The 11,881-nt window shown below is 36.3% G+C and overlaps 2 long non-coding RNA genes across 2 annotated transcripts; one reads left to right on the top strand and one right to left on the bottom strand.

The window, feature by feature from the left end:
• The first annotated feature begins 870 nt into the window (after positions 1-870).
• LOC109611713 (uncharacterized) lies at positions 871-4,587 on the top strand. Its single transcript, XR_002194064.2, has 5 exons — positions 871-2,496; positions 2,572-2,755; positions 3,153-3,539; positions 3,590-4,268; positions 4,331-4,587. It is a non-coding gene; the product is annotated as an uncharacterized LOC109611713 (long non-coding RNA).
• LOC131804855 (uncharacterized) lies at positions 4,588-11,806 on the bottom strand. Its single transcript, XR_009343363.1, has 3 exons — positions 5,577-11,806; positions 5,144-5,525; positions 4,588-5,046 (listed from the first exon to the last, which is right to left on the bottom strand). It is a non-coding gene; the product is annotated as an uncharacterized LOC131804855 (long non-coding RNA).
• Between the last annotated feature and the right edge of the window lie 75 nt (positions 11,807-11,881).

An 11,881-nucleotide genomic window follows, 5' to 3' on the forward strand; every position in this document is an offset into this window, starting at 1 on the left:
ATATGTTTTCTTATACTACGTCATTCGGATGCTATTATAGTTCACGTTTTTCAACAATGTTTACAAATTTAAATATTTTTTCATTCAACATTTTCAATTTCAAAATTGGTTTGACAGTTCATTGTCCCAGAAGCTGTGTCCATATCATAATTACAGAAGGTAGAATAAAGCTACCTTTGTATATGTGTGTATTGTTTTGAATAAAAAAGACAATAAATTATATCAAAATGTACAATCTTGTTCTACTATCTTGAATCAATATATAAAAATCGACTTATTTTTGACAAAGCACTTAACAATTTTAGACATATTAATGATCCCAAACGTTGGTGCATCTACCCAAGGTACAATGAAGAAAAGGTAGGCCACCTTCGAAAAAATTGCAAGTATAGAGGTCTACTTGGTTTAAAAAAAAGAATACTTCTTAAAATATTTAATTTTGATGCTTTCACATCATTCCCCTGAATGTATAGTTGTTAGCTGTTGGTCCTAATCTCTCAACACTTCAAACATACATACATAAAGTATTCTACATTTTGCAAATTTAGGAAACATGAAATATACGAATATATTATCTAACGTGGTGTTGATGTCGCTTTTTTGTTTAATTTTGAGATTAATTGTTAAAGGCATATTTAGCAACAAAACAAACAAAACAACAAAGTCACGAAAGGTTATATGAAAGAACGAACGAATGTTAGTGGAACGCATTCTGATACGAAAGTGAGTGACAAGCTTTCGTTCGCACAAATTTTCTTTGGATAACGCTTTTCAGCATCTATTGTTTCAATATTAGCTTTTTGATACATTATTGAAAGGTATATTAACTTTGTCATTCAGTTTGTAAGTCCTCGAAATATTTATAATAGACCCTACAAAGTATATATATATATTCTGGATCAGCATAAAATTCTAAGACAATCTAGCGATGTCCGTCTTTCTGTCTGCTGTAATTTTGCATACATGCATAGTTTAGCAGTAGGCAGGTTAAGTTTGTAAATAGGCCATGTCGGTCCACGTTTTCGTATAGCCCCCATAAAACGGTGCCTCTCGATATTCGGCATTTTCATGATTTTAGCGACAGTATTTATCGAAATTGTTTCAAATTTGGTATTTGGAGTTCGTAATGGGTACTACAGCCCATGGCTCAATAAGAAAGGATGCTCAACTTCAAAGGAACTGAGAAAATGCAACTCAGTGCTAGTGTCTCATAATGTCAAATAGACTTTTAAATATGCAACAGTCGGTTTTGTTAATTTTTTAACTAAATTCTTATACTGAGAAAAAATCGCGCAACTAAAATGGAATTTTGGAGTTATCAACAAGATTGAATCTAAAATGGTAGGACAATACAGTTTTATCCCAAAATTGTATGTATATAAAAGATTTAATATACATTTATTTTGCAACCGAAATTGAAATAATTACAAATTATTGTATTTTTTATTCAAAACAACACACATGGTACAATAAGTAAGGTAGAGCTCCCAGCTGATTACAATTTTTTCTAAGTGTGCCCGACTTCTGCCAATTTTGTGTATGTATTTGTTGTTTTGAAAAATACAAACAAAATATTTTCAAAATCAATGATTGGAAGAAACCTAAATTGCGGGGCGCGCATTGATAATATTAACCAGATTTTCCATGGAATTGAAGGATTGAACACATAGGATCATATTTTTGAGAGAACATCCAGATATTTCATTCATCTTTCGCGCTATTTTAGAAATTACCAAAAAAAAAATCTAATAAATAAAAACAACTTGTTGGATATAATTTTGAATAATTCTGACAGGATGCGGGCATAGCCTCAGAGCTGTATTTCTGTAATTTTACGAAGCTGTTCTACCTCCTTATTGTACCATGACAACACATACACATACACAAAAGGTGTATATGTTTTGACAGAATAAAGGTGCAAGTACATAAAAAGTTTGAAGTCATGCCTAGGCACATTAATGTCAAATTATAATGGAAAATAACGGCAGGATTTTAGTGCGTCTCTTTTATCCCTTTATGAAAAGTCACAATATATGCCTAGCCATGACTTCAAGCTTCTTTTTTAATTACAGCTTAAGGACACTAAAAGAAAAAATTGTATTTAGGGTGTAGTTTTGTTCTAGCTTCTGTAATTGTTCCATGCTTCAGTCTATGACAAAAAATATCGTAAGCAGTTCCTTGTCTCCCTATAACAGTTCTCGTTTAAGTAGTAGTTTCCGGAAGTTTTTTTTAAATATTTCAAATGGTATTCAAAATTCAGCCCGGCCGAACTTTTATGCTTCTTTACTTGCATTTGTATACGTTTTGCATCATCTCTTGGTGGTGCATTTATATCTTCCTTTATATGAAGTTCACATGGTACATGATTCGCTCTCTATTCCTCGTTCGACACTTAACTATGAACGAATCACTTGATTCTTGAAGATTAGAATTCAAATAATTGCTCCCGGGAAAAAGCCAACAATAAGGAGGAATAAAACATTGTTCATATATCTGGTAAGTAAAAATTATTTGGCTATTGCTTTCTACCATAGTATGGAGCGTATATTAATCTCAAAGTTTCTATTACAGCTTTTGAAGAAATGCGAGTATTTTCTTCTCAAAATGGAAAGAAAAAAGGAATTAATAAAAAAACTAGTGATAAGCCGTCGAAAACTTGCAAATGTGACATTGTTTGGGCATCCAGCTCCAATATTAGGACGTTGACTTGGGATTCAATGTATCACTTGCCTCGGAAAGATTGTGCTGGCGAAAGGTAAAATTAAGAAATATGTTTTTGTTATACCCTTCACCACACTACGCAATTATGCATTTGCTCTACTCCATCCCATGGTAGAAGAATATAGGTAGACGCGTCGACACAGCTGCTGGGACAATGAACTGTCAAACAAATTTTTGAATTGAAAATGTTGAATGAAAAATTATTTAAATTTGTAAAAAATGTTGAAAAACGCGAATTATAATAGCCTCCGAATGACATAGTATAAGAAAACATATAAAAGTATACTTATATTTGAGAAAACATTTAAATTTTTTTGACATATCAATGCTCCCAAGCGTTGATGCATCTACCTGTATTCTTCTGTCATGACTCCATCCTATATGCTATTGTCTTTCATGTTATATTTAATTTACAAATATATTTATTGCAGGAACGATCTCAATATTTTTGGGAAGTTGATTGCCAAAAAGGTGATGACTCCTTTTTTAAAAACAATTTCCGAATGACTCGAATGGTGTTCAAACAACTATGCCTGTTACTACATGGCCTGCGCAAATGTGACACGAACATGCGGGCAGCTATACCACTAGAAAAAAGGGTTGCAATAGGACTATATGCCTTAGGTTCCTCGGCAGAATATAGAACAATTGGAAACATGTTTGGCATTGGAAAAAGCACAGTCTGCTCAATTCTTTTAGAATTTTGAAAGTTTTAGCTCCAATGTACTTAAAAAAATTCCCATTAACAAAGAATAAAATAGAAAACCTATGACAAGAACTTGAAGCCTTGGGATTTCCTCAATGTATTGGTGCTATCGGTAAGTTATTCATGCATTAAAATTAGCAGAGGTAATGTGTACGTGTATAGATGGCTGTCATATAGAGGTTCATCCCCCAAAAGAAGACGCTACTGATTATTATAACCTTAAAGGGTGGTACTCAGTTGTACTACGAAGTAAAACACATTTTTAACTTTTGTTATAAACCTTAATAGTCTTTAAGGTGTCGTTTCATTTATGTCAATTGTGGAAGTCCTGGGCGCTGAAATGATTCCCAAATTTTTGAAGGGTCTTGTCTGAAGAAAGAGTTGGAAGAATGCAAACTATTGACGGACATGAAAAGAAATATATCGAATGTAGATGTTCCCCTTTTTCTAATTGGAGATTCTGCATTTAAATTGAGTGATAAACTGATGAAGCCATATCCATTCCAACTATGCCAAAACCGGGAACAGAAATGTTTTAATTATGCCCTATTGAAATCCCGCAGGTTTGTGGAAAATGCTTTTGGGCATCTTAAAGGCCGTTTTAGAAGAATCGGAAAGGGAATTGATAACGCATTAAAACATACTAATTTAATTATATTATCTTCCTGCGCTCTCCATAATTTTTTGAGTGATCATAATGACGTAGTTAACGGCAAGTGGTTGGAAATTTTGCAGGCGTCTGAAAAATATCGTTCGTACCCAGACGAAATCATGCCCTTGTCAGATCAAAGCACTGGTCGTCATGCAGAAGAAATAAGAACGGCACTTTCAATTTACTTCGGTAAGTATAAGTCGATTTTTTGGAAAACATAATTTTTTAATTCTTTAAAATTTCTTCTGCAGCACAAAGCTCGTGTTATGATAATACCGAGGAGGACATATAATATTTCTATGGAGAACCGCAATGAATGTGGCAGCAAGATATTCACGCAATTTGAAAATTTTTAGATTAGAACACGAATCTAAGAACATGTCCGGAATAAACGTAAACATATTTTCAAATTTTGTGATGCATCCATAATATGAAAAAACAATAACAATGGAGTAAAGATTGATAATTTTCAAAGTACAAATTGAACAACGTAATAATTTTTATGCTTTTAATATATATGTATTTGAGTAAAAAAATATATAAACATATAAGATACAAATAAATTACAAAGAAAGATAGAAATTATAACATTATGGTTCAGATGCTTTAGTATTTTTTAAAAATGTTATCAACGCTTTTTGTACCTCTGCCTCTCTTTCCAAAAATTTCCTTTCTTTCCTCAATTGCTTCCTTTTTTTCTATTTCTATTAAAACGTTTATTTTTTCTATACTTTTTCTACATATTATTTGTCTCTTTTTCTCTTCCTGGATGATGATGAAGTTGAAGGCATTTCTGTTGGGGGATCTGGAGAATTGCATATGAAATGACTGCTGAATGTTGAGGCTTGTGACATTTCTGGTGAGTAGTCTGGGGGATTTGAGATGTATTGATCAGTGATCATGGGCGGTGATGAAGGGGGTGAATATTCTACGGTAGGTACGTCGCACGTCAAAATGCTATTAACATCTGTAAAAAGAGATAAATCAAAATAACAATTGAAAGCCTACCAAAAATCATTAAATTTTTGTCCGTTCTAAATGTATTCGCATTCGTTTCTACTTACTATCTTTATTATCCACAACCAGGAACTCTGTATTCAAGTTCTTGCACGGCGCTAGGAGGATCTCTACATCCTTGTACAGGTCCCACTCCGATGGCGATCCCCCAGTTGTGCCAATTTACGTTTTTCCCTCCTAAAAAAACTATTAACAAATTATTAACGGTTCTTTCAAAACATACCTATAGCTCGCTGTTATGTTATGCATTTTTGTTTGTAATTCACAAGCCGTATATGTAAATCCAATTTTTTTTTAATTCTTCGGTCATCTCTTTTAGAATATGACTGTTTTTGCGACATCCTCGTAGTTGGCCCATATAATTACTCCAAACTTCCAATAGAGCTTGTTCGGCTCTTACATCCCACTTGCTGGGAGTTTTTCGGCTTCCTAAATTTGACAAGAACGCATATATTTGCATATTACAATTATTTTACTTACCTTTTGCATTGAAATTGTTCATTTTATAATTTAAATATTGAACGGAAATATGTATAACTATTATTGAAACGACGAAGTGGAATTGTCCAAATTAATCACGAATGTATCGTATGAACGAGTTAATTCGTGTACGTAATTCTGAGAGCGAACAACGTGATTGGACTTCCAATAGAGCTTGTTCGGCTCTTACATCCCACTTGCTGGGAATTTTTCGGCTTCCTAAATTTGACAAGAACGCATATATTTGCATATTACAATTATTTTACTTACCTTTTGCATTGAAATTGTCCATTTTATAATTTAAATATTGAACGGAAATATGTATAACTATTATTGAAACGACGGAGTGGAATTGTCCAAATTAATCACGAATGTATCGTATGAACGAGTTAATTCGTGTACGTAATTCTGAGAGCGAACAACGTGATTGGACTTGTAATGAGAACATAGCATTAGCTGGTATCAAACGATAAGGGGTTTACTTATGTCCTGTCACTATTGTTATTTATGTGTATTTTTGAGTGTATGTGAAAATTGCCATTTTACATATGACTCATAATTCTTACTATCATTGCGATTATATTGTATTTTCTCAAAAATTATAATACTTTATGGATGACTTTTTACCTCAAATTTAATTTTATATTATAGACAAACAAGACTTTTGATTAAATTATTTTGTTCCGATAAAAAAATGATCGTTGTGATCGAAAATGCACATATGTACTTTAATTATGTATTTCTCAACTGCAATGTCGTCCATGCTTTACATGATGTGTGCAACTGCTACGTATAGAAAATTTGAGACTACATATGAAAACTCTTATTTTCTAATAGAAGATTTAAGATTAATCTACTGAAACTAATATACCTAATGGATTAATCTTCAATAGTATAAATGTGCTTTATAAAGGTACGGTCACACTGGGCAAATATTTGATCGAAATTTGTTTTCCCATATTTGACTGAACAAATGTGAAATTCATACAGAGTTGATTCGATGTTCACATTACAGTCAAATATTTGACAGATTTTGTTTGTTCAAGCAGCCACCAAACAGCGTCAAACAGTGCTATGGGAAAACATGTTTGACACATGTTCACATTCGTAAAATATATTTTCCCATTAAATTGTTTGATCAAACTGTGAGGAAACATAAATTTATTTGGCCAAGAGAAATAGACAGAGAGAGTGAAAGAGAGACATAAAGAAAATGTAGTTTCGGGTATAATTTATTTGGAGAAGGGAAGCAAAAGACCAGCTGTTGTGGAATAAATTCCTTGTTACAAAAATTTTATTTTGCATTTTTGTTTGTATCATGGTAGAAGAATACAGGTAGTTACATCGACATAGCTGCTGGGACAATAAACTGTCAAAACAATTTTGGAATTGAAAATAATGAATGAAATATTATTGAAATTTGTAAAAATTGTTGAAAAATATATATCATTGCAACCTCCGATTTTTCGCCGTATAGGAAAACATAGAAAAATCTACTTATTTTTGTCAAAACATTTCAAAATTTTTGGCATATCATTGTTTCAAGCGTTGATGCATCTACCTATATCTTGTTCCAGAACCTGCAAGAATCTAATAGTTTCGCAATTTTCTTCGATATAATAAAGAGAAAATCGGTTATCGTAGTAAAAACACTTACATTCTGGCAGTTCTGGAACAGACCAAATATACACATTTTTTACTAAACATTCAAATTCAGTTAGTTCAAAAATATCAAATAAACAAAACCACTTATTGCATTCGTTTGTTTTATTTTATTCATTAAACATCATGTTACAAATGCTCCGGTTGTTAAAGCAAAATGCTGCCCAATGTTTTAAACTGATGTTTTTCCTTGTTTGACCTTACAAATCATTTGCACCGTCAAATAAATGTTTGACCAAAAAAGAGCAAATAATTGATCATATGTGTTCACATTATGGACACAAAATCAGCTGTTTTTGTATTTACCGTCAAATAATATTTGATGGTCAGATTGTGACAAAGAAATATTTCACATTTTTCGTCAAATATTTGCCCAATGTGACCTTACCTTAAGTCTCCGGTACAGACTTGCATTGAGTTAAGTTGCAAGTTGAGCAACCTTTCTGGTTGATTCATGACAAATCATTATTATGTTGCAAAACAGACCTGAGTGTAATATTTTTCGAAAAACCATTGGTAAATGCATGGTACAATAAAAAGGTAAGGTAGAGCTATCAGCAGTTTACAATTTTTTTGTAAGTGTGCCCGACTTCTGCCAATTTTGTGTATTTATTTATTGTTTTGAAAATGAAAAAAAAAATATTTTCAAAATCTTGTACATAGCGGCTCGCGCATTAAGGCTATTAACCAGTTTAGCTGTTCTACCTCCTTATTGTACCATGAGTAAATGAAATAACATTATTGTTGTTTGTTGTTACAGAAATGACGGGAGTCTGAAGTTGCTTACAGTTTTTCAACTCACCCTGTAGGTAGCTTTACACTTCGTTGTAAATGGCACACTAATTTTTGGATGTTGACTTTCAATTGAGGATTTTGTTGTTGTTGTAGCAGTAGTACATGCATGTGTTTGCGTTCTGCTAATCTGGTTCCAGCTCCAGGTGTAGAAATTCGGCTACTTTAACGGGCTGTAGCCAGAGATCTTTTGGAGTGAGCTAGGTAGGTTTGGCTGTGCAATTAAAGAGGTGTAGCGTATTGTGCGGGCCTGTATCGCAAGCCGGGCAGGCGTCATGCACATCTTCATCAATTCGTGCCAAATACGAATTGAGACGACTACACCATCCTGAACGTAATTGCGCCAAAACTACCCTGGTTTGTCTAGGCAGCTGACGTTCTTCAGCTGCAATGGGGTGGACTCCGAGGACGGCATTCACTTTATAACTGCTAATAGCATCCGCTACTGCATCGGTGTGAATGCCACTCAGACCTGTCTGATAGGCTTCTTGATCTAGAGGTTCTCTCTTGTAGCGCTGGACCTCCCTCTCTAGATCATGTATGTCCTTCCTGACAGGCCTGGGTGGGGGAGATTTATCCACCATATGATGGTTGGGATGACTCTCACGGTAACACCCAAGCAGGTACTGCAACGAAAGCATATGATTTTGCTGACGTAAGGGAAGGACTTTCGCCTCCTCATGTAGATGGTCCACTGGTGTCGTGAGAAGGTACCCTGTCGTAGTTCTCAGGGCAGCGTTCTGGCAGGTCTGGATATGCTTCCACTGCGATGCACTAGTATTCGTAGACCATACTGGAGCCTATCGCGTTATATGAAGTCAACAAGGTTTCTTTGTCCGCACCCCAAGTGCTGCCGGCTAGCGCCTTGAGGAAATTGTTCCTACTTTTTATCTTGTCGCAAATAGCTGTGGCTTGTGCGGAAGACTTGAACATGCTGTTGAACGTAACCCCAAGTATCTTGGGGTAGTTCGTGGTCGGTATTAGATTCCCCTCGACCTGAACATTCAGCTGTGTTCTCATCACCGCAGACCATGTGGTTAAGATATTTTCGTGGCGGATATTTTGATATTCCTCGCGTGGAAGTATGCGGCAAGCTCCGCGAGATAGGGGTTCAGCCTTTCGCATATGTCATCGACCACTAGGCCCGACGCCATGACCGTACAATCATCCGCACACGTTACGATCTCGATGCCGTCTGGAGGGCGCGGAATTCCGGAAAGGTAGAGGTTAAACAGTTCCGGAGATATCACCCCACCTTGGGGAAATCCCTGTTTTACTCTACGGGCTTTGGACTTCTTGTTCCGGGATTCCACGTACGACTGGCGTTCACACATTGTACAAGTTGCGATACAGGCGTATGGACTTGTAGGGGTTCTAAATCTACAGAGTAGATTTAGATCCGAAAGTGTATTATTTGTTGCACAAAGACGAACAACAAAACTATGAATATTAGACAACACAACAAGTATACAGGCGATACTTAAGCTGGAAATACATAAAGCGCTGACTTAAGCCAACGAAATATGCTCTTTATGTATTTCCAGCCTTACGTGTTGCTAATAAGGCACTGGTGGTTAAGGCTTCAATAAAACACTTGTTTTAATTAAAAGACTCTGACGGTCTGAATTTATATATTTATTAGTTGAAACTATTCTTTTTGTTGTGGCAAAGTTTAGCTTCTTGCTTCTTCTAGCTTAGCGATCAATCACTCTGGTCGACAGCAGCAATAGTTGAGGTATCGATTGTTGGCCTATCGGTGTAATGAACCAGGAACCTCAACACACATATAGTTGATTATCCAACGTTTCAAACTTGGCCGGAGTGTAGTTCTCTACACGTCTTCAAACAGTGTGGCTTGATTGACCGTATCAAATGCCTTTGATAGGTCAAGGGCTACCAACACTGTTCTGTCACACGGCCGGTTCTGGTTCAGTCCTCTACTAATATGTGTGGAAATGGCGTGTAATGCTGTTGTGGACGGAATCCGTGCTGGTGGTTGGCAACTGTATAGCTTCCTCTAATGCTGGGGAGGAGTAATGCCATGTTTACGTTAGAACTTTTTGTAGGGTTAACCTACTTTGAGAGGATTTATTTGAAGTAAAAATAGTGGATATGACAATTTAAATCCAAACCCAGTGGGTTAACCCTCATATATATAAACGTACTATAAAGCCTCAAGAGTCTTAGCTACTGCCGACAAAAGCGAAATCGGCCTGTACGATTCGCCTTTACTGGCATCCTTGCTTGGCTTCTGTAGCGGGACCACACGGCCCATTTCCCAGGTTTCGGGCCCAACGCTTTGGATGACTTAGCGTTACGGATGACATTTGCAACATCACCCATCGTAAACTGTGGTGGTTCCTCCTCGGCGGGAAGAGATCTGATACGACGTAGTACTCTTCGCTTCGCCCAATCGCTCTCGGGGTGCTCGACAAATTGTCGGTTAAAATATACCGCGCACCTCTTCTTATCAGTCACCGTTACGTCGTTAAAAGTGACTGAGGTCCTATCATCCTTTTTTCCTGAGGTCCTATCATCCTTTATGAAATCGGGCGACCTGCTTATGGAGACGATTATCGGGAGATGGTCTGAGCCAAGAGAAATTACGGGTTGCCAAGTCACGTCATTTATCAGACCGGGTGACACTATGGTTAAATCTGGCGAACTGTGACACTCTCCCCTTATTCGGGTGGGGGGCATCCTCGTTAACCGTGAAGAATGTGGAGCAGTCAATCTGCTCTGCCAGCGCCACAACTCATAGTGGGCATTAAAATCCCCTAGTACCAGGCGGTTATTGCCTACCAATAATGGGCTAATATCAGGCAAATAACGCGGTTCACAGCTATTAATCGGCGACCTCTACCTCGGCAGTTCCACACTTGACTGCTACCCCCATACATTCCATGTATGGGTGACTAGAGACTAGCTCAAGCGAGATAGGTCTGTACTGAACAGAATGGTGTAACAGGAACGCTAATCCCCCACCTCCACTTCTGGTGCGATCCTTCCTTAGTACATTGTAACCATAACAACGTTGTAGGCTGCAATTTTCATTCAGCTTGGTTTCCTGCACCGCTGCGATCTTAATTTTTGCTCCGACTCATAAATTCCACTATCTCATCTATTTTGCCTCGAGGTCCGTTGAGGATTTTGTACTTACCGCCGCTATTGCCGCACTTGGTACGTACTGAGCACCACTTTTTGCCTTGGCCCAATAGTTGACAGTTTCTGCATTTCACAATTCTGTTCCTTGGTCTTTTATGAAACTCCCATTCTTTTAAACTATAGGGTTTATAAAATCATTTTCGGGAGAAACAATATGATGTCACTTTTACCACCTATCGCCAACGTTGTTGTGAGAAAAATATTCGCCCGACTATGTGATGCTGTACACCATTATACATACCTAGTCTGGCCATCCGTAACAATAATATTAGATTTGAAGTATATCATGCCTATTACAATACCTATATATTGCGTATTGCGGCTTAAATTTGGGCTGGTACTACTTTACTGCTATTTTTAAATTGTGTGCGACCTTTAATTCCAAGTTCGTAAATATAAAATCAGGCGAAACAAATATATCGGCACTATAGCTAAAACTGAATCGTGAATTCATCCTATTTGGGCTGGTACTACTTGTTTGATTCACAAAAAACTTGAATCTGAAGGATTCACAAAGGTAACATAAAGTAAAAGATCGCGAGAATAGAGAAAATTGATAATTGTAAGATTTTTTAGTGTATTGATTTCAAAAACAAAGGCAAACAAATGAAGGCAAAATATAAACGACGGCTGCGGAAATGTTTATTTATGTCAAAGAAGAAAAATAAGAATCAAGTTACCAATCT

The sequence above is a fragment of the Musca domestica genome, unplaced genomic scaffold (assembly GCF_030504385.1).
Source record: "Musca domestica strain aabys unplaced genomic scaffold, Musca_domestica.polishedcontigs.V.1.1 5, whole genome shotgun sequence".
Lineage (NCBI taxonomy): Eukaryota > Metazoa > Arthropoda > Insecta > Diptera > Muscidae > Musca > Musca domestica.